Consider the following 23586-nt stretch of genomic DNA (forward strand, 5'->3'; position numbering starts at 1 on the left):
TGGTGGCCTGGGGACACAATTTAAATTTCTAAGAACCGCCATTTCTTTGTCAAGCCGGGATAAGAAGTTTTACAGAGCTGTAATTAAAACCTCCACGTACATACACAGCTGAGCCGCTGAAACAGGCGCGTCAATGCCCTCCAACTGGTGAATGCCTACTTAGGGAACCCGGAGCAACACAGTAAGAAAGTGTCAGGATTTACTGTGGGCTCGTGTTTGTGATTCGAGAAACTGTTCAAGAAAGAAAACAAAGCTTTCCGGAGTACTTACTCTCCGGAAGCAACCAACCACTCTTTGGTTAGTGTCTTAAGAAATTTTGTCTAGAAGGAGTCAAATCAGATGGAAGCTAGAGTCATAATTAATAAAGAAGGCAGCAGTCATGAATATCTATCATTTTAGGCAATGGTCAAGTTTTGTCTGTTCAGACAAGACTATGGAGTGATCTTAATTTTGTCTTGGTCATGGTCCAGAATGAACTTGTCTGGTATTGGTGTTCTTTTTAGTCAACAGAACGCTGTGGTCCAGAAAAACAGCAATTCATAGTTCCAAACCAGCACCTGGGTGCCAGAGCCACTTTCTCTTTCTCAGTATCCATTAAGTGATAGTTATGTCACTGAATGTAGAGTCCAAAGTCTTTGGATTGAATCCTGATAGCTACTTAATAACTCATAGCCTTGGACTAGACCTGAACTTAATTCTCAGTTTCTTCAGATGAGCACCTTTGAAGTACTTATTATGTTTCAAACAATGGAACACAGATGTTGGAAAGAAGGTAATCAAAAGTGAATAAGGTGGTTTACTGTAAAGACATAGTATATATATATATATATTTTTTTTTTCATACTGATGATTTAACCCAGGGTTGTTTTACCATTAAATGGCTAACCCTTTTTATTTTATTTTCTCATTTTGACACAGTGTTTCACTAAGTTACTTAGGACTTCACTAATTTACTGAGGCTGGTATTGAGCTATTGATCCTCCTGCCTCAGCTTCCCAAATCACACAGGCTTCACCACACCAGGCTGAAGACATAACATTTTAAAATCGCAGTGCATTGTGCTAGGGGCTAGACTAGAGTTGTATTTAAAGTAGGAAGGGCCACTGAGAATAGCTGATTCTAACCAGAAGGAGTTGTTATGGATCAGAGAAAGAGTGATCTGACTACCCACAAGAACACAAGAGAGAGTACAGGGAACAATGTATGCAGCAGTACTTTCGACAGTTGTCAAAAGCACTCTATGATCTTAGTTATTGTTACTAACTATTACTTAGTTATTGTTACTAACTATTGTGCTAGTGAATCTATTTTCTGAATATCTTGCCTGATCAGGAGTGAAATGATCATTTCAGGGTTTGGCTCCTGTGAAATCAACAAGATCAAGGTCATGCCTCAAACCTTACTATTTTGGAGTAGCAAAAGAGTATCTCTCAAACTCCGTGTCCATTTTGGGTTACTGGGAAGCTTCACTTCCTATCATTTTCACTCATAGCGTGGGCTGATGGAGCCATCTTCTGAATATTATTGTTGGCACAAGAGCAGAGAGAAGGAAATATGATGAATCTGATACGAGCTCTTAATGGTTTATCCTTAGAAATGGTATTTTGCTCACATCCCACTGGCCTGAACAGTCTCAGGACCATGTGGAGAACTGCAGTCCTATCATGGGTTCAGAGGAAGGGATAATAATGATAATGACTCTTAATTTCTTCCATGTCCTCAGGTCATAATTTTTCATGAAAATTAATAGAAAGAAAAAGGTGTTTCGAAGATGTTCTTTTTTATGGGGCAGAAAGATTTGTATCCAATATACTTCTGTGCCTTGCTATCCCTACTTTTATACAAAAAGAAGGAAGTCAGGCCTTCCTAATGTATTCTGCTGCCTATCTCTCTGGTGACAATTGTTTTGCGAGCCTTTTTTTTTTCCCCCAAATAATACTGTGTATAAATTGAAGAAGTCTTAATCAACTCTTTATTGGAATCTCACTGTACTGGGTATTGTGGGTGAAACAAAAGAAGTCATACACCATTGTTAATCATCAAAGAAGTTTCCCTTTCTTTGGTAAGAAAAGGTGGAAATATGTGAAGGGAGTAAAGATGATTCTAAAAAAAAGATCTGGAAATCATCAGAGACCGATTACTCCTGTTCACCCACTACAGTCATTACCTCTCACAGGCTCAAATTTTCTTCCTTCAAAGACTGAGAGGAGAAAAAATAGAAAGGGCTACCTGGGCCAGGAGCAACAACCATCCATGAGGTGTAATTTTCCTGACAGTGTTTTCCGAAATGTGGGTCAACAGGTATTCAGGGCAGGAGCCTCCAGGAGATTTTGAAAGTTTGTGTCTTCAGTTCAATGTCCTAGAATATTTTTTTATTTTTTAAGTTGTTAATGGACCTTTTTATTTATTTATATGCGGTGCTGAGAATTGAACCCAGTGCCTCATGCATGCCAGGCAAGCACTCTGCCACTGAGCCACAACCCCAGCCCAGAGTCCTAGAAATTTTAATGTAAGCATTTTATGAATCGTCTTATAATCAAGTACTGCATGGTGTCAGTGTCTGTATTTGTATTTTTACTTTTGGTCCCATTGGCTTCTAGGAGTACTTTAATAATGTTAAACTTTGGGAATAAGTATATGAAGGATATACCCAACCTATGTGAAGACCAAAGAATGTCACGTTGTTCAAGAGAAGTTTTTATACTATTTCAATAAAAACTGGGGCAAGATATGAGCCCTCTCCTGACACACGAAGCATGTTCTAAACCAAAGAACCCATGCTGTGCTGGACAGCGCCATATTCAGGTGGAAAAAGTCAAAACAGAATACAGTGGTTAGGAGACTTTGTTTGTTTCAAGAACTTTGTTTTTTCACTTCTTATGAAATGGGCAAAGATGTAATGGAAAAACCCTAGTTATCCCAATTGGTGCTTACTAGGTGATTGTTAATAAGATAAGTCAAATGTGACTCAATTCCAAGTACAAATTGTTAAAGGATATGTAATTTGATCATATGATCCTGGTCAATAATTTCCCAGAAGAGACCTGAGTAGGTCTTATTTATTTGAGAAATTCATAACCTGACTTCAACCTTTGTCTTTCTTGACCTCTGTTGCATTAGACACTGTTAAACAGATTCGTTCTTTGGGAAATATTCTTTCCCTTTAGATTCTATGGACAGACTGTCTTCCTGCCCCTTGGAGAACTCCCTTTTGGTTTTCTCTGTGATCCTACTTCTCAATTCATGCTGTTCCTCAGGTTCTGTCTCAACTCCCTTCTTCTCCTTAGTCCATCTCATCTACACTTGTGACTCATATCACAAATGTGCTGAGCATTCTCAGATCTCCTATCTCAAACCCACCCTCTCTCTCCAACCTGTCACTCAGAGCAGCCACCTGAATATAGGTTAAGCATCAGCTATCCAAAATGCTTGGGATAAGAAGTATTTCAGATTTCAGAGAATTTTGGATTCTGGAAAATTTGTGTAGATTTAACCATTTGAGCATCACTAATTAAAAAATCTGAAATTTGAAATGCTCTGAAATGTGAAATTTTTTGTGTGTCATGTCAGCGCTCAAGAAGTTTTGGATTTAGGAGCATTTCAGATTTCAGATTTTCAACTTATATTTTTAAAAAATGTATGTTTTAAATGTCCATAGCAAATACCATCTTCCTGATAAATCCGATACCCTTTTGTAATCCCTATTTCAGTCAATGCTCACCGTTCAGTAAACAGACAGAGACATGGGAGTCATCCCTCACTTCTTGGTCACCACGTGCCTGGTGAATGTTTTACATTGTAGATATAACTGGCATTATCTACACCTGCTTTCAGTGTGTGTCTACAAGGCAGTAAGGCCCCTGGTTTTAGAGCTTTTAGGTTAAACAGCTCTGTTTTGGCTTGGCTCTGGTGGGGGGCTATGATATCTTGCCATTGCTCCATTGGTAATTAGCATTTTAAAGTTGTTGGAGGTGGGAAAATATGCAAAGGGACCAGAACATTCCCTTGTAGATCAGAAATCCTGATCCTTTTTCTTTAAGGCTGCAAATTTTTACACTTTTGATAGGGTGGGATGACCCAAGGAAGCTTGGTTGTCAGGAATGTTGGTTGAGGGCCGTCAGGAAGAACTGAACTGTGATGGTGGTGTTGGCGGTGGTGCAGAACCAACCTTAACTGCAGGGCCTGTCTTGTCCTAGGGGAGAATCAGGCATGAAGAGAGTAATGAATTTGGACATCTACCACATTGGACCTTGGAGTTACTTAAGAGAAATTGCTGATTAACCATAAATGAAGTTATATATAACTAGAGTTATAACGAGGAACCCCGTGTCCCATGCGGTGGAATAACTATTGCGATGATCTTTACACCTGAGAACTAGTCTTCCTGTTTTCTGTACCAGCCTCACCAAAGGGGAGATTGGAAACTTAGGCAGAACCACCTCACTTTTTCATTCTTTTCCTGCATAATAGCAAACAGGACTAATTCAAATGGACTAAGTAAGCATCCAGAGGGTTTCACTGCTCAAGGTCAAGAGTGCTCAGAGAATGAATGAACTTCTCTCAGCAGTAGTGAAGCCAAGTCCTTGTCCTACTGTATCCCAGAGAGGCTGCAATGTGGTGGCGAGCACTGGCCCTCACCCGGCAGAGCCCACCGGAGTGGGTCTAAGTTGCAGTGAACCAGGACCAAGGCAAGCAAGGGCAGGTTGACTGTCACTCCCAGGCAGGCAAGCTGAGTCAGTGCAGATGCCCATTCCACACAAGGTACAGCCTGGAACCTCAAGACCTCAACTTCCCACGTCCCTAGAGGTGGGAAAACAGATGTAGGGCAAACTTGAATAGAAGTGCAGACTCTTAGTACTTTTTTTTCCTTTGTTTTATTTTTGGTACCAGGAATTGAACCCAGTAGGGCTTAACCACTGAGCAACATCCCCAGCCCTTTTTAAAAAATCTTTTATTTAGAGACAGAGTCTTGCAGAGTTGCTTAGGGCCTTGCTAAGTTGCTGAGGCTGGTCTTGAATTTGTGATCCTCCTGCCTCAGCCTCCTGAACCACCGGGATTACAGGCATGTGCCACCATACCTGGTCGCATTAGTACTTTTTCCAAAAAAAAAAAAAAAAAAAAAAAGTACAAGGTCATAAGGGTAGGGCCCCTATGATGGCATTAATGGCTTTGTAAGAAGAGGTAGAGAAACCCAAGATAGCATGCCATGTGATGCCCTCCATCATGTTACGGTGCAGCAAGAAGATCCTCATCAGATGATATACTCTCTATATTTATTTTCCAAAAAAAAGTACTAATGCAGCCCTTATCTGACATTTCTGACAACTAAGCTTCCCCGATGAGCATAAATTTTAACCAAGAGTTAGTACTTTTCCAAACTCTGATTAGCATAAATTTGGATCTATAGGGTTGACCCAGGTGCTATGTGAACCCCTAGACTAGCACACTCGGGTGGCAACCCCTACTGGGCCCCCCTTCCTCTTCGGGAGTTCTGTTTCTCTTCACACTTGAATAATTCCTGCTCTTACAGTCACTCATCCTCTTCTTCAAATTTGCAAGACAAGAACCCAGAAAGAAGAAATTAGTTGCGAGCTGATGTCGTCTGCTGCAACACATTTCTTTGCTGCCGAGGCCTGCGGCTTTGCAGACCCCACCTACCCTCAGAAGCAGACAAACTCTGGTTTCAGTTGGATTTATTGATGTAGTGGCTTAAACATGACTTTAATGCCCACTACAGCTGGTGAACTAGGATATATGCAAAAACTCCCAGAAAGGACCTGACATTTGGTGGGTTTTCAACAATGTTTGGATTCGTGTCTAAATTTTGCTTGATCAGGCACACGTAGCACTGTCTTTGACAAGTTATAGAGGCTGACCTGACAATTGCTCTAAATGGGCACTTCCTCTTTAAAGCAGTCAGTCCAACCTTGAATGGGTTTGGGTGTGGGAGTAGGAAGGGTTTGCAGCCAGTAGAGTAAGTTAAATTCACGTGCACATGGCTCCATAATGAAGATGGGCTTAGAGGCTTGCCTACCTCCTTCCATCTCTAGCCTTTTATCCTAGGCTTTCACTGCCTCTCTCCTACATTGCTATACAGATTCTCACCTACACACTCTTCCTCTATTCTTCAATCCATTTTCTACAGAGCAACAAAGCATGGCCTTCTTTTGAAACCCTTCAAAGCCTTCCCCATTGAATCCAGAATAAAACCCAACCTCTTTACCAGGGCTTGAAAGATCCCAAATGATCTGGCCACTCTCCATTCTGCCCTCTTGGTCAGACAAACTCCCTCCCACAACAGGATCACTAAACCTCTACTTTCTTTTTGTCTTAGTCCATTTTCTGTTGCTATAGCAAAAAACCTGACATAGGGTAATTTATAAAGGAAAGAAGTTTATTTGGCATATGGTTTCAAAGGCTGGAAACTCCAAGTGCATGGTACTGGCATCTGTTGAGGATCTTCTTGCTGCACCGTAACATGATGGAGGACATCACATGGCATGCTATCTTGGGTTTCTCTGCCTCTTCTTACAAAGCCATTAATGCCATCATAGGGGCCCTACCCTTATGACCTTGTCTAATCCTATTTATCTCCCAAAGGCCCCACCTCCAAATACCATTAACATATGGCTTTGAAGATTAAGTTTCCACACATGAACTTCGGAGAGATATACTCAAACCACAGAACCTTTAGGTGTTAGCTTAAATGCTACCTTAGGGAAGTGTTCTCTGACCTCCCTGCCCAAAGTAGAGTAGTGAGTTCCCTCATGTTGTTTTCTAGCTTAATGTTTTCTTGTTCAGTTTCTTTTAACACTTCACCTTCTATATTATTTTGTTTATTTGTGTGTTTATTTCCTTTTGTCACCTGTGCCCTGCACTAGAATGGATGCACCATGCACATGGCTGACTTGTTTGTGACTACGCCCACATTTGGAATGGTGGCTGGTCATGGTAAATGTTTGTCAAATGAATGAAATGAGGTGGTTTTGTTCAATACTCCCAAATTAAGGAACTGCACACTAAATTACAGAGAATAAGTAAATCTGACGTGTTTATTTTCCTACAGACTAGTTTATAAGTAGTTTATGTCTGTCTTATTGAATCACTTAAAATAAAGGGGGAGCAGAACCTTCAACAAACTATTATTAGAAACAGTATTCAAGTATGATATACAATAATGACAGAAATGGAAATATTTTTATTCATAAAACCAATATAAAGGTTGAAATCCCATGCTAATTATGATTCTATCTGAAATTTTATTCTTACTGGAAGAAGAGGGGGAAATGTTCAGTCTCACTAATAATCAAATAGATACACATTAGGAAAATAATTAAGATATCATCTTTTACCTTCCAAATGGGCAAATATTTTGTTTTTAGATAATATTCATTTGCCTAGCTTGAGGTGAAATGAACAAACTGTCATATACTGCTAGGAAAAAAGTAATTTTTTCAGAGTAATAATTTAACAATATGTACTAAATTATTATACATTGTATACCTAGAAAATCCTAATGATGAAATAATGTAAGTTATGTAGCAATTTGGCTAATTGAATTTTTATCACAAGTTTGTTTACTATGAAAATACCTAAATAGCCAGGCACAGTGGTGCATACTTAATATCTCAGAGACTTGGAAGTTTGAGGCAGGAGAATCACAAGTTCAAGGCCAGACTTGGCAACTTTTCGAGACCCCCAGCAACTTAGTGAGACCCTGTCTCAAAAATAAAAAGGGTTGGGGATGTACCTCTGTCTAAAGTGCCCCCTGGGTTCAATTCCCTAGCAGAAAAGCAAAAGACTGAAACATATACTAATATGTAAGTATTAATATATATACACATATAAAATAATAGTGGTATAGTGTACACATTTAATTGTGTGTTTAAGAAGATCATTATATTTTCATGAAATAGTTAAGGAAATATAAAAAAATTCATGCTATGATATTAAGTTAAAAAAAATAACAGGCAACCAAAAATACATTTATTATTATACCCCAATTTTGTTAAAAAATATACATATAAATGCATAGAAAAAAGCCATAAAGTATATATATAAAATACTAATACCAAATATCTCTAAATGGTAGGATTACTAACAATTTTTTTTGCATATTAAATGTCCTAATATAACTGTATTTTTCATATTTTCAACAATAAAAATAAAGTCAGAAAAATAATCTATTTAAGAAGAAATGGAGGTAAATAATAAAAGAGGTACATGCTTTATCATTTATATTCATTAAAAAGCTTTAGAAAAAAATCCCCCCGCCCCCCCAAAAAAAGAATACCGCAGACTTTCTCAAACATTGACATTTTCCCAGTGGTTCTACAAGGTTTAAAGTTGACTCAGCAACCACATGGCAAAATGACATTCTTGGACAATCACAGGTGGTCCAAGATAAGCCCAGATGGATGCTAATTACCCATGAGCAATCAGGAGCCCTTTATCTAGAAACATTTTGCTGAGAATGGAAAAATAATCATTCTGAAATAACAGGAGGAATTAGTGTGAACTTTGGGGCTGCCCGGATCAGTCTAAACCAGACAGGGAGACACAGAGAGCACAGAAATCCTCCAGTTCAACACCTGAACCTCACCCAAAAGAAAACTGAAACTAATGTCGAAATAACTGTCATCTTCCTAAACACATCTGTCATCTTCTAGTCCTCCACAAAGAGAGCTGTGGACAGGATCCTCCTTGGCAGCCAGGCTCTCCCACCATCTACCTCTCCGCTTTTATTTTCTTAACAGGAAAGGAAGTGTTTAAGGAGAGTTAGGTGGTGGTTAAGAAGTTTAAGGTGTTTTAAGCTGAAGGTGGATCCAGGCACATGCAGGAAGGTAAAACGAACTCTTATCTTTCCATCCCTGCAGCTGCTTCCATCATTACTCAAGTTTTTATTGCTGTGTCCTTGTGGTCACTGCACTCCCCAGGGTCATGAAAACAGGGCAATCATATCACCCACCCTGACTCTGTCACCTGGGAGAGCCCACCCTTGGGTATTTTTAAATGAAGGGTGAGCTGGGGTTGCGGCTCAGTGGTAGAGTGCTTACCTAGCATGCAGGAGACCCTAGATTCGATCCTCAGCATCACATAAAAATAAAATAAAGGTATTGTGTCCACCCACAACCAAAACAAAATGCTTTTTAAAAAATAAATGAAGGGAGATAGAATTTGTTTTGTCAGCATTTGTGTCAATCTTGATCCATTATGGTTTGTTGTATTCCTATCTCCCTGTAATCCTGATAGTAGATTCATAATATGCAGAACAACTTCAGGTAAACAGAACAGGACCTGCAAGTACTGTTGGCTCTTTGCATCTGTGGGATCTGCATTCATAGATTCAACCCATCGTACATTGACAATATTTGGGGAAAGAAATTCATCTGCACTGAACACGTATGGACTTTTTTTTCCTTGTTGTTATTCTATAAAAACCAGCATAACAGTTGTTTACCTAGCATTTACATTGTATTAGGTAGAAGTAACCTAGAGATAATTGAAAGTAAATGGGAGAATGTGCTAGGTTACATGCAAATTCTACATTATTTTATAGAAGTGGCCTCAGCATACTCAGATTTTGGTTTCTATGGGGGGTCCTGGAACCCCCTCGGATATCAAGGACCCGGTTCAGAGCATAACTAAGCAGAACCTCTACTAATGACCTTTTTCTTTGCTGTTCTTTTAAAACCATATTTTCCCTCCTTATATTCTCTGCTACCCTATCTACTGGTCTCTTGGCATCATAGCTGGACCCTGCCTCCATCCTTTCCACAGCATTGTTCATTTGGACTTGTTTATTTTACTTTTTATTCATTCAGTAAAGATATATGAAGGAACTTCTAGTGTCAGCTCATTAAAGAAGAAATTTTTCAAGATATTTGTTGATGGTGAAAAGCACCCAGAAACCACTCCGGACGCAGGAACACACGTAAGAGATTTTATTAAAGTGGACAGGCAGTGTCTCCCTGCAGGGTGAGAGAGAGAAAATGGGGGAGAGAGAGAGAGAGAGAGAGAGAGAGAGAGAGCACAAGAGAGGGAGTGAAGGCCAGGAGGAGAGAGCATGAAAGAGGAGGAGAGAGAGAGAAAATGGCGGGGGAGTTATTCTTAAGTAGTGGAATTTCGTGGGCTAATAACAACAGACCAATGGCTGGCGAGGAAGTTGGTGGGCTAACAATCTGGGTTGTAAAGTGGTGTTGGGAAGGGAGAATAATGGTGGCAGCAAAATAGTAGATCTGATGCCAACAGATGGTAATTCAGTCTTTATTTAAAGGGGGCCATGGCAATAGGTATAGTGACCACAGCAACACAGTCCTTCAGTGGGAGGGAGAAACTGGGCTGAATTCAAACTTTGACAAGGACAAGTAGGGATTTATAACCAAAGGAAGGGGCTTAAAATGACTAAGGGTAAACATCAAGGATAAGGGGTTCCTGGCTCAACTGACTCCACAGGATCCTGCTGCAGGTAGGTACTAAGATATCAAGAATGGTCAAATACCACCAGGGTGGAGGAGTTTTGGCAAACTGACTTACCAGGATTCTTGGTCAAACTACACAAGGACAGAAAGGGAACAGAAGGGAAGGACAGAAAGGGAAGGTCTAGTCAGTCAGGTCTAGTCCCAGACAAGATCCATTTTAATCAGAGAGAGTACTGAGAGAAGCCTAGTTGAAGATTTGGTTAAAGGAGGGTCTTTGTCAAATTTTGCATGTAAAGAGCTTGAGAATCGTCGCTCCTATCTCCAGAGGAAGAAAACACTGAGCAAACTGAAAATCAGTGCCCTTTCTAGGACTATCAGAGAAATTGTGGTCATAAGGCACACCTACACTGCACTCTCTGGACAGACAGAGCCAGCAGGACCAAGGAGGACCGACAGAGATGCCTTATCTGGAACAGAAGACCCTGAGCCTCTAACGAACACAAGTTCTTACATAGTCAGTTTCATAAGTTGCTGGCCACAATTTTGAGGTGTGGACTATCGTGAGAGTAAAAAACCCAGGGAAGTGTGCAGGGGCCCCACACTTTTGTGGGCTTTGTCTCCAGAAAGCCCGGTTCTCAGCATGAAGGGACAAAAAAGATCCCCTTGTGACTCTGGCAGGGGAGGGGGTTATATACCATTTTGAAATATATCCAGAATATTCTCCCAAGAAGGCCCTTCTCTCCAGATAAAAGACTACACTGGGCCTTATCCCCACTGGGGAAGGGCATTATTCTGACTCCTGCCTGCTTCTAGCCTGCCTGTCTCATCTAAAAGAGAAAAATAAAGTCAACAAATTCTTGTGAAAGTCACAGCCCAGAACCACAGGTGCACTAAATGATCAATATTAATTGTAAGATTATATTAGATTCTCAGTTCTCCTGCACACCTCACCACTGTGAGCAAGCTCCAATAAAATAACAGATAACAGATGAAATTACAAATGTAAGAGCTGCAAAGCAGAATCTGCTCAGAAGCCTCTGGTTCCTCAGGCTGAAACAAAGATAGAGCACAGCCTATTCTCTAACCAGGGTAACAGGAAAGCTCATGCCTAAGGTCTCCTCACCCAGTTTCCATTCATCTAATAGGTCAAGTCCACCTTTCAACAAAAAAAATTGCAAAGCAGGCTAAAGGAAAACAGAAACACAATCTGAAGCAAGGAAACCCAGACTCCAAAATAGCAGAGTTTTTAAAAAATATTGGACAGGCATTTAAAAATAACTATAATTTATACATTCAGGGTCCCGCTGGAAAAAGTAGACAATTTGCAAGAACTGATGGGTGATATAAGCATGGATGTAGAAACTCTAGGAAAGAACCAAAGGAAAGAATAGAAATCAAAATCACTGTAACAGAAATGAGAACATGCCTTTCTTTAATAGATTCTACTATACACTGGACACAGCCAATGAAAGAATCAGTGTGGTTGAAGAGGGATCAAATCGAATTGGATGCCTCTGTGTATCTCACATTGATTGGCATATTCTGCCCTACTTATAGCCAATGAGAGAATTCAGAATAAATCGACTGTGGTTTCTGTGTGTCCCCTCCAAAGTGTCCATGTTAGAAACTTAATTCCACTTTTTATATGTTAGTGGTATTCAGAGGCAGGGTCTTTGGGAGGTAATTTGGATTAGATGAGGCTGAGGCCTTATGAAAGGAGACATGAGCTAGTGTGCTTGCTGTCTCTTGCCATGTGATACCTCTATTATGTTATGTTGTAGCCAGAAGACCCTCCCCAGAGGCTAGTGCCAAGCTGTTGGACTTCCAAGCATCCAGAACTGTAAGAAATAAACTTGTTTTCTTTATAAATTTCTCAGTCTCAGGTACTGAGTTATAGAAACAGAAGATAAACTAAGTCACTCTCCATTCATCTCTCAAACCCATCTCTGTCCTTCCTTCCCTCTTCTCTATATACCACTATCCCAGTCCTGACCTTTAGTTTTAAGGCATCGCCTGGATTGCACTAACACTTTCACAACTAGTCTTCTTGCTTTTCAGTCTTGCCCTGTTCCAATTAATTCTTTGTACTACTGCCAGAAAAAATCAACCTCAAATATAAAAGAGACTGCTTTCTCTAGTTTTATGAATAATTTGTTGCTCTTGGGATAAAGTCCTGTTTCCTAGGCAAAATGTGCAACTCTGACCTCTGCCTAGTTCCAGAGCTCCAACTTTCACCACCCCACACCTAGAATTTTATTTACAGACACACTGGACTCTGATTCAGTGACTTCACATTTTGATCTGCTGAGTTCCTCTCTTAATGGAATGTCCCTTGTGGGAAGCCATTCTTATTTAGCAGAATCAGACTGGATTGAGCCATGGGATGCAGAAGTCTGGCTTCTAGGAACTGCCGGGAAGCATGTGGTGCTGCGTGGGAGTTGTTCCCTGTCTGGGAATTTTCCCCCAAGAGAATGGCTCCCCTAACTCTACCCTATCCTGTCCATCACAGAAGAAGATCCCCGCGGTCCTTGCCCCCTCTACCTGTATATTATAGATAAAAGAGAGTGGGCGAGTTGTTGTTGTAAGAAACCAGAGGTAGTATGGCCAGACCCATCACGCCCCCTCTCATTTTAAAAAAGTATTGGCTCTTATGTGTTTATTGAGTAGATAAGTTTTTGGGGTAATAGATAGAAAAACCACCAACATCCTTCTCTGGCAGTCCTCCATGCAGGTTGTGGCAGAGAGGACCCCACATTCCCTCCTCTTGCCATCCAGTTTATCCTTGAAGACACAATTCAAGGATCACTGGCCACAGAAAGGTTTCCCCATCTTCCTTCCTCTCCCGCCTTATCAGCTAGGTGCCCCTTAGGTCTGGCACAGGACAGACCACACTGCATCCTACTCACCTATTTCTTAACAATCTGCCTTGGACTCAGCTGTGAGTTCTTTCAAGGCAGGAGTCATGTCTTCGTGTTTGCATAGACTAGGTATTTAAAGCACCGAGTGCTTTGTCTTTCATAGAAAGTCAATTGGTAAATGTTTGGTGGATGTGTTAATATTGAAGGCTTACAGGAGGGAAGCAAATGGGTAACTCCAAGAAACAAAACTACAACAGAGATTTGAGTTAAGAACCAGTTTCCAGGGTAATCCAGGATCCACAGTTGCAAAGAACAGAAGTTGACTCAGGTTCACTCAAGTAGAGAAAGAATCTTCTAGAAGGGGATTAGGTAGCTCACTAAAACAGGAAGATTGGAGAGTCATAGACATAGGCAAGAACTTGCCACAGGAATGGCCCACTCAGGCCCTGAGGCTCGTGTGGTGTCCTGGGACATTTGCCATTATCTTCTGAATGGCCACCTCTATAACCTCAAGGTGGTGACTCAGTAACTCTGTCAGGATTCACAGTCTCAGGGAGACTCTGCATCACCATGTTTGAGTGCTGTCTGTGATGTGGTTGTGGGGGAGGGAAAGGAATCACTTCTCTTTTCAGCTTCCCCAGTGAGAAGGGTGTTCCCATGCTAAGTACTCAAAATCAGAAACTAGACTACATAGGGGTTTTGGAAGACTTATGAGTGTTTCCTAGGACCTGTGTTATGCCATTGCCATAATAATGTACCACAAACTGGTTACCTAGACAACAGAAATGTATTCCCTCTCAGTTCTTTAGATCAGAAGTCCAAAATCAAGTGATTGGCATGGCTGGTTCCTTGTGGACAACTCTGAGGGAGAATCTATCCTGTGACTTCCTCTTAGCTTCTGGTGATGAGTGGCACTCTGTGGCATCTGTGGCTTATCAAGGCACTGTCCCAATCTCTGCCTCCATCATTACGCAGGGCCCTCTTCCTTCGTCTAGTGTCTGCCCTTTTTTTTTTTTTTTTTTTCCGGGTACTGGGGATCGAACTCAGGGCCTTGTGCTTGCGAGGTGAGCTCTACCAGCTGAGCTATCTCCCCAACCCTGCCTTTCTTATAAGGGCAACAGACGTATTGAATTGGGGTCCATCCTGCTCCAGTGTGACCCCCATTTAAACTAATTTACATCTACTGTTATCCTATTTGCAAATAAGATCAGGATCTGATGTACTGGTAGTTAGAACTTCACTGGGGAATGCGATTCAACAATAACACTTATGTCTGCTACATCTGTTTTCCATTAGTCAGTGGTTTAACAAGTGGAGGGAAGTAAATAAAGCTTGTTCTTCCCCAGGTGCAAAGGACAAGGGAATATTGTCTCTGAAAAGTGTAAACACAGAATAAAAATGACTCAAAGATTTTTTTTTTTGTTATTAATTTGGGCCAGAACTTTTAAACATCAGTGAATAAAATACCACCCACCCACCCCAAATCTGTTAGTGGGTTCTAAATAATAGTTTTAAAAATTTTTTTAAATTTTAATTTTTACAGACTGCATTTTGATTCATTGTACACAAATGGGGTACATCATTTCGTTTCTATGGTTGTACACGATGTAGATTCACATCATTTGTGTAATCATACATGTACATAGGGTAATGATATCTGTCTCATTCCACTGTCTTTGCTCCCCCCACAATAATAGTTTTTTAAAGCTAACTTTTAAAAAGACATTTGCAAATTCTTCAGTTCTCCTTCCTTGAGGAGTGGGACCCAGCTCCCCTCTCCTGAATGCTGGCTGGATTTAATATTTCTTTGGAAAGTGAAAATGTTAGTTCATAAATGATATATTTACAGAATTTGAAGTCTGTCTTCAAGCGGAAATTTATTTCTCTCAGTTGTTTTGAAACTGAAGGAGAGCCAGCGGTAGTGCCGTACGACTGGAGGCCCAGCCACTCAAAAGGCTGAGGCAGGAGAGTTTGCTTGAGCCCAGGTGTTTAAGACCAGCCTGGGCAACGTAGTGAGACCTTGTCTCAAAATACAAACAAAAAGCTAAAGAAGGAGTCAAGCCAACAAATATATAATTAAGTTTAAAAATAAAATTATTTTCAGCAATTACTGAAAATAATTTAATTATTTACAGCTAAGGCAGGGTGAAGCAAATGATTTGTTACAGTTGTCAAATATGCTAGGTTTCATGCCTTGGCTTTTATAGCATTTGAATCTGAGACTCAGAATTCCATGAGGCAACGTGCAATCCTCAATATGTAAACAAGACTATTTTCTTCTCTATGGTTCTTTCTGATGTCAGAGTTACATCATGTAAACGAAGGTTGGAATCATATTCCTCTCTAAACTGATGATAATCCATCAATTCGACAGGTTTCTTGAATATCTGTTTTGTGTTCAGAAGTATCTGTGAACTAAAGAGAGCGCAGGCTTGTGAGGAGCCTTCCAGGGCAGCAAGACCATGAGGGCAACAGTGTGCAGTAGGTTAGAACCAGGGAAGTGGGACTGGAGATGTGGCTCAGTGGTAGCGCACTTGCCTGGCATGTGTGAGGCCCTGGGTTCGATCCTCAGGACCACATATAAATACATAAACGAAATAAAATAAAATAAAAGATCCACTGACAACTAAAAAATATTAAAAAAAAAACAACAACCTGCTACACTTAGAGGACAGAGAGATGGCGAAAACAGACTTCTGCCTGCATCAAACTCACAGTCTTAGCAGGAAAAAAACAAAAACAGAACCAGGGAAGTGCTTTGGGGGGTGGAGAAGAAAGGCAAGTGGGACAGCCAAGGTGGACGTGCAGGAGTGGAGTAGGGAGCAGGTGGTGGGATTATCAGGCTGAGCCGGGGAGGCTTCACCCAGAAGAGAGATTAGACAAAGACCTGCGGCAAGCCTGACAGTCTGCCTCAGACAGCTGGGAGAAGATCCCTCTGGACACAGGGACCAGCTCAGGTAAGGCCCTGCAGGGACGTGCACCCAGCATGGCAGCAGAGAGGCGAGGCCAGTGTGAGCAGGAAGAAGAGAGAAAAGTATCCCCTGGAAGAGGGTGTCATCCTGAGGAGAATCCCCAGAGGCTGACACCCCCAGCAGCCGGGGAATGAGGCCTCAGCCTGGACCCCAGGCCTGGACGATGGGATTCACTGTTCCATTAGGGGAAGCCTAGACAGTCAGCATGTTAGGGCAACGTGCACAGCGTGTTCAAGCTTACGTAAGACAGCTTTGCTGCGTAGACCAACATAAAGACTAAAGATGACCTTAACGAAGAGGAAGGTCACGCATCCAGGAAACTATAGAACACTCCAAATATCTCCTTGTTGCTTTCTTTTCCCTCTGAGATTCATGACTGAATAGTAAACTATGAATAAGAAAGAAATGAATCTTAACACTTGTTTGTGGATTAGTTTACTAGGACTGTCTTAAAATACCACAGACTAGGGGCTTAAAAAAACAGATTTTTATTTTCTTGGGATTCTGAAGGCTGGAAGTTCAAGATCAAGGTGTCAGTGTGGTGGGCTCAGCTGAGGCCTCTCTCCCTGGTTTATTGGTGGCCTCTGTACAGGGTCTTTCTCCGTGCGTGTGTACCCTTGGGCCTCTTCCTCATACAGGGACACATGTCCTGTTGAGTTAGGGCCCACCCCAAAGGTCTCATTAATTACCTTAGTTACTTCTTGTAAGACCTACGTCCAAACAAAGTCACACTGGCATTTAAGGCTTCAACCATCAATTTTTTGGCAAACAATATTGTCTATGATAGTGCATTACATGTAGTGTCATTTTAGGCGTTTATTTTATTTTATTTTGCTGCCTTAGGGATTGAACCCAGAAGGACTCTACCACCGAGCTACACCCAGTTCTTTTTTTTTTCTTCTTTTGAGGCAGGATCTTGCTAAGTTTCCCAGGCTGGCCTTGAGCCCATAATCCTCCTGCCTCAGCCTCCTGAGCTACTGGGATTACAGGCATGTGTCACTGCACCTGACTTAGTTTAGGTGTTTAATACTGTAAAATTTCAGAGCAGGGCCAGGTGTGGTGGTACACATCTGTGATCCCAGCAAGTCAGGAGGCTGAAGCAGGAGGATCACCACTTTAAAGCCAGTCTTAGGAACTTAGCAACCCTGAGCAATTTAGTGAGACCCTAAATAAAAGGGGATGGGGATGTGGCTCAGTGGTTAAGCACCCCTGTGTTCAATCCCCAGTAGAAAAATAAAAAGAAAGAAAGAAAGAAGAAAGAAAAAATAAGAGCAGTACCTTCTTTTAGAAGTGTTTAAATGTAGTTTTCTCTCATAGCCAGGATCTCTGACAAACAGCTATTATTTCACTAGAAAGTTTGACTTTTGGACTTTTCGAATTGGCAAATATATGATTTATGCCAGGTAATCATGGAGGGAAAGTTTGGCAAGAGTATTAAATTCCCAAGCAAATTGGTCTGTAGTAATAAAAGGAGGAAGTAATGGTAATAAAGGTAGAAAGTGACAATATGTCAAATCCAGGGTCCAGAACCATGGACATAACTGATTTAGTAGCAAGGACTTCACGGATTGTCTTCACTCCACACCTGGTGCTGGCTTTTCTGAGGATGTACCCACCACCCCAGAAAAGGTGTTGATAATGAAATAGTAGAGATAAGAATAAGGAAGAGGCGTGCCAGCAGTTACAGGAGACCACCGAGGAGGAGACCCTCTTAATACAAGTTGCCTCTCACACTCACAGACACTTGTGAGAATGAGAATGTTGCTGTTAGTAATTGTGCCAAGATAATAGGTGGGCAGGCGGAAATGGGGACTTAGGACCGCAGCAGGTTTAATGCCACTCTCGGGGCTCAGTGTACAGGCCCCGGGGAAGGTAGTGGGAGGGCTGCCCCTCCCTGGCCTCTGTGTGGTGTTCTCTGTGGTCCGACACTAGGTGTCTGCTCAGCCATGCTGAGTCAAGGGTGAAGAACGTTCATGCCCTAGTCCTTGGGGTCGCCACACTCTGTGTTACCCTGGCAACCCCAGGAAGGCCACTGCTCTCTGTTTCCCTCCTTTAACTGCCACTCATGGATCCTATTTCTCTTCTCTAAGTTTTTGGATGTATGTTTTAACCCTCGGATTAGATTCAGTGCTTGGACCGTAAAGTCCTGCTGATTGATCCATCTGGAATTGAAGCTCATCACCGTCTGTGCCTTGGGAGTGGATTTTGCAAAGTGGCATTTCCTCTCCAGACGCAGCATAGGCCCTGAAAAATACTAACAACGTGTCCCAGGAAACGTTAATAATCAGCACAAGGACAATGAGAGCAAGCACTTATCTTACAGGTGTTGAAATATCTGCCTTGGCAGAGAACAGAGGTAACATTTTGCTGGTAGCAATTGTCAGATGACCAGAGGCCAAAAGTACAGTTAGAACTTGCTATCAGTAAACTGCATGTTTTAAAAACCTGGTAGAGGGAGGTGACAGATGGGTTCCTCCCTCTGTCCCCACTCCTTCCCACCGCACACACATTTACTTTAACCTCGCCGTTACAGCTTACATTTTGTTCAGATATTTATCCTTCTCCACAAGTCCTTGGTTTCAAGGCCATAATCCCCCATCCCTAGTCCAAGAGGTTAAATCATTATTGGTTTAATCTAACCACTCTTTTCCTCTCTCGGTTACTTTAACAATGGGTATATGCTGTAATCCTGGTCCATGATATGTGCAAAGTCTGCTGGGGCGCTTCACAGTTAAAAGGGGATATGCAGAAACATACTTTTTCCTTTTTGCCTCTGAAAGTTTTATGGTTGTGAAACTTGGAGCTACTGCAGCCATCTTGTGACCAGGAGGTAAGTTATTAGAGGACAGCCAAGATGCTGAGGAGAGAGGACCGAATGGGAAGACAGGAAAGATTTAGATTCCAGAATGAATTGTTGAGTTGCTGAACTATGCAATAACACAGCATGCTTTTCTCTGGACTTTTCACTTATTTTCTTGAAACAGCTTTACAACGTGTATCCAATAAGTTTTTCTTTTATTTCTTTGGTACTGGGGTGCTTAACCACTGAGCCACATCCCCAACCCCTTTTATTTTTTATTTTGAGACAGGGTTTCACTAAGTTACTGAAGTTGGCTTTGAACTTGCAATCTGTCTCCCTCAGCCTCTGGAGCTACTAGGATTATAGGCAGGTGCCACCAGTCCTGGCTCTGATAAAGTTTTTTAAAGTTTGTGTAGGTCTGTTTCTGCTGCTTCTTGTTTACACTGACTTTTCTCACGGAATCATTTCCTGCTTTGCCATTTATATTTGTGCAAAGGCTACTGCCCTTGAAAAATGATGTCCGAGGACCCCAAAGAGTCTGGGATAGAGGTGCTTACTCTGCAAATGATCCCCACTAACTTCCGCCAAGTACCTGGGAGCTCTATCTGCCGTGGACACCTTCCACCCAATACCTGCTTGAGATTCCAAGGCAAAGACGGTTGGGCTGTGATCAGGACCCCTCTGGGACAGCTTTCTCCCCCTAGTCAATTTAACTCCTGCTGCAGCTGGGCGTCAGTGATTGGGGAGGCTGAGGTAGGAGGATCGCAAGTTGAAAGCCAACCTCAGCTACTTAATGAAGCCCTAAGCAACTTAGCAAGACCCTGTCTCAAAATAAAAAATAAAAATGAAAAAGGCCTGGGGTGGCTCAGTAGTTAAGTGCCCCTGGGTTCAATCTCTGCTACCAAAGATAAATAACTAAATAAATAAACAAATAAATCAATAAATAAAAATGTAACTCCAGTGACAATAACTAATTCCAGCAGCGGTCAGTACCAGCTGTTATCCCTGAGGCCCCTATGATCAAGGGCAACGGATGGTTTATTCAGGGTTCATCCTTAATCTGATGGGGGCCCTGTGGGAGATCTGTCCCCAAATTCACAAATTCACAAAAGGAAGTTCGCCGCATGTTTTCTGCTCATTGGGGCAGAATGTGCAATGAGTACTGAGGTTTCCTGTGGATTTTCCTCGTGGGGCAGAATCCCAGCTTGTGGATAACACTGCCAAATTACAAACTGTGCAATTTACATGGAGCTGAATGTTTTCAAGCTGGGACCTTTAATTAAAAACTGTATTTAGATCCACTGCAGTTGTGGTAACTACAAAGTTGGCTTCAGCTAGACATGATAGTTTGGAGAACGCACTGGGAAGCTTGGGTCCTGGGTCCACCTTGATTTTCAGGTTGCATATAAACCTTGGGAGCATCTCCACCTCTTTTAGCCTCTTTGCTCTCAGTTTTTAAGGAAAGGCTTCAAGGGAATCATCTAGAAGATTCCTTCAGAGTCTGAAATACCAGCTATAAGAGTACACACTGGTAAATGCCTGTGACCCAGCTACTCTTGAGGTTGAAGCAGGAGGATCCCTAGTTCTAGGCCAGCCTGGGCAATTTAGCAAGACCCTATCTCTTAATAAATAAATAGTCTGAAATGCTGCTGTATGAATGTAAATTTATTCAAGATTTTAAAGATCCAATTTGATGCAAATCCCTGAGATCATTGCTGTGGGACTGTGCTCATCCTTGGAATATTTTTCCTCATAATCATCTTAAATCATCTGGTTTTGTCACACTGTCATGGCGCCTTGCTTTACAGGATGCTGTCTGAGGCCCTGTTCCTGTGGGACCCAGTCCTGGCTCCTAAGCTCTGAACTCAGTCCCTATCCAGGAAATCATATGCCTCAGGTAAAGGGAGGTTCCTCACCCAACACAGAACCTCCATGGGGGCAAATCACAAGGGGAACCAAAGGGTATGAGCCAAGGAGGTATGGATTGGTTGGTTCAGTTGCCATAGGAAAATACTTCAATCTGGGTGATTAAGGCAACAGAAATTTATTTTTTTCTGTTGGAAGCTGGAAGTCTGAGATCAAGGAGTCAGCAGAGTTGGTTTCTTCTGAGACTTTTGTCCTTGACTGGGAGATGGCCACTGTTGTGGGCTTGGGCCCCAGTGCAGCAATGTTCAGAGGTCTCAGTTTCAGGAAGTGATTGGACCAATAAGCCACCGATCTCATCAATGGATCAGCCCAGTGCTGGCAATAATTTGAATGGATTATTGGAATGTGTTAAGAGTCGTGGGGGGTAGGGCTCGGTTGAAGGAGTAGGTCACTGGGGGTGTGCCCTTGGAGACCATGACTTGTCCCTGGCCCTTTCCTCCCTGCCTCCATCCTTCTGTCTCTGTCTCTGGCTGCGATGAGCTGAGCAGCTTTCCTCTGTCATACCCTTCAGCCATGATGTTCTGCCTTGCTTGAGGCCCAAAACAATAGAGCCAACCACGAACCAAAGCCTTTGAAATCACAAGCCAGAATGAATCTTTCCTTCTCCAAGTTGTGTCAGATATTTTGGTCACTGTGACAAAAAGCTGACCAACACAGCTGTCTTCTCATCTGACCTTTCCTCTGTGCACAGGCATTCTGGAATCTTTCCCTCTTCTTCTAAGGACGCCAGTCAGGTTGGATTAGGGCCTATCACTACTACCTCATCTACCCTAAATTACCTCCATCCAGGCCCTGTCTCCAATACAGGTATTGAGGGGACATAATCTACTCCCTAACAGGAGGTGATTTATCTCCAGACCCCCTGTCTCAAATCAGGACAACTCCAAGGGACCTATATGGATCCAGAGTTCCTGGAGGCCTCAGGAAGTCCTTTGTTGTCCCTACCTCTCCTAGGAGCCTTGCTCCTCTCAGGACACTCCTCAGTAGCTGCCTACACCCAAAGTTCCATCTCAGGATCGACTTCCTTCCAGCGTCCTGGGAAACAGATCCAAGACATGTCCTCCACCTTTTCTCTATTTATCTCCTGGGAAAGGACACTGGCAGCATATCAAGAAGGCGACTCCTACAAATACTGCTTCCTCAAACTGCACAGCTTCCCTGAGGGGTGACCAGCAGGGGAGGCAATTCAGACAGAAGAAATGGGTTCTGACAAGGTGACTTGTAGGGCCCTTTTATGGCATTTGCCTATCCTAATTCACTGCCGCCCCAGACCTCTTCCTTAAATAGACAGTGTTAGGGCCCAACTTCTGTGAAAGCAGAAGTTACATGTCATGTGCCTGATTCTCTTGTTGTTCTTTTTGTTTGGCAGGGGAGGTCCTGGGGATTGGACCCAGAGGTGTTTTACTGCGAGCTATATCTTCAGCCATATCTATTTTTTATTTTGAGACAGGGTTTCACTAAGTTGCTGAAGCTGGCCTCAAACTTATGATCCTCCTGCCTCAGCCTCCTGAGCTGCTGGGATTACAGGTGTGCACCACTGTACCCTGTAGGATGCTGTTGTTCTTAAGTCAAAGTTAGCTCCTTTGCCTCCCAGGCTCCCAGTGGGTCCCAGGTTCGTTTTCTCCTTATTTACCCTTCTTGTACAAACTAAGAAGGGATTTGGGATGTCACGATCAACTGCGGTAATGAGCATGGCACTGGAGTGAACCTCACTGGGGATCTACTCTTATTCTAGGCAGCGTGCTCGACCACAGGGAATACAAAAGGAGAGAAGAAAATCCTTCTCTAAAGTCATCACAGAGCCGATGAGGAAGAGTAATGTTCAAAGTGATACTTGTCATTATCATGGGAGGACAGGCCAGGGGGGTGGCATTGAGCAACCTAGGAGATCTGATGATGGTGGCCCTGCTTCTAGAAATCAAAGTGAAACCTAGGTCCTCTGCCACAGGGTAACCCCTGCAATGGGACCTCTTAGCTCTCTGTACCTTGTCATTGACATCAGTTAAGGATTTGTGATCATTCGTCCCAACTCTGCAGGATGTATCCTTGGAGGATGCCTTAGTGGAGAAACCGGATCCATGGGTGCTTTCTTTGGACCAGGTTCCCCTCACTTGGTGTGTACAGTGGGTTGAAAAGCTCTTACAAATTATCTGAAAAATGACCTCTTTGAGATCTTTGGAAACAAATATGGAGTAAACATAAAGATTATGTTTCTATATTCAGACAAAAAAAAGAGTAACATCTTTCTCAGTTGCTCTGTTGTACCAGCATCTGCTATTGTTCACGGAACCCATAGCCTCAACAAGTAGTGTATTTATGTCTGTCCTGTTTCCTCTAGGAGTCCTATATATGTCCTTAAAAAAAAAAAAAAAACTACTTCGAGCCAAACACGTAACTGAAGTAATGAGTACAGGAAACTCTCAAAGATTTAGGAGGAAACCTTAAAATCGAATAGGAGAAAAGCATCAAGATTAAGCTGTACAGTCCATCTCCTGCCCTCTGTTGGCTCCTAGTGGAACCACAGTCGAGCAGGGAGAGTTTATCCCTGCTCTGGGATTTACAGTACATTGTCAAGGGAGGATTAAGGCAGGTGGAGATTGGTAGAAAGT

General features: G+C 42.2%; 1 pseudogene; it reads left to right on the plus strand.

Annotated features, from left to right (window-relative positions):
* The first annotated feature begins 5595 nt into the window (after positions 1 to 5595).
* The window catches only part of LOC124985536 (uncharacterized), a 282243-nt pseudogene continuing 264252 nt past the window's right edge, over positions 5596 to 23586 (plus strand).

Source organism: Sciurus carolinensis, chromosome 5, assembly GCF_902686445.1.
Source record: "Sciurus carolinensis chromosome 5, mSciCar1.2, whole genome shotgun sequence".
Taxonomy (NCBI): domain Eukaryota; kingdom Metazoa; phylum Chordata; class Mammalia; order Rodentia; family Sciuridae; genus Sciurus; species Sciurus carolinensis.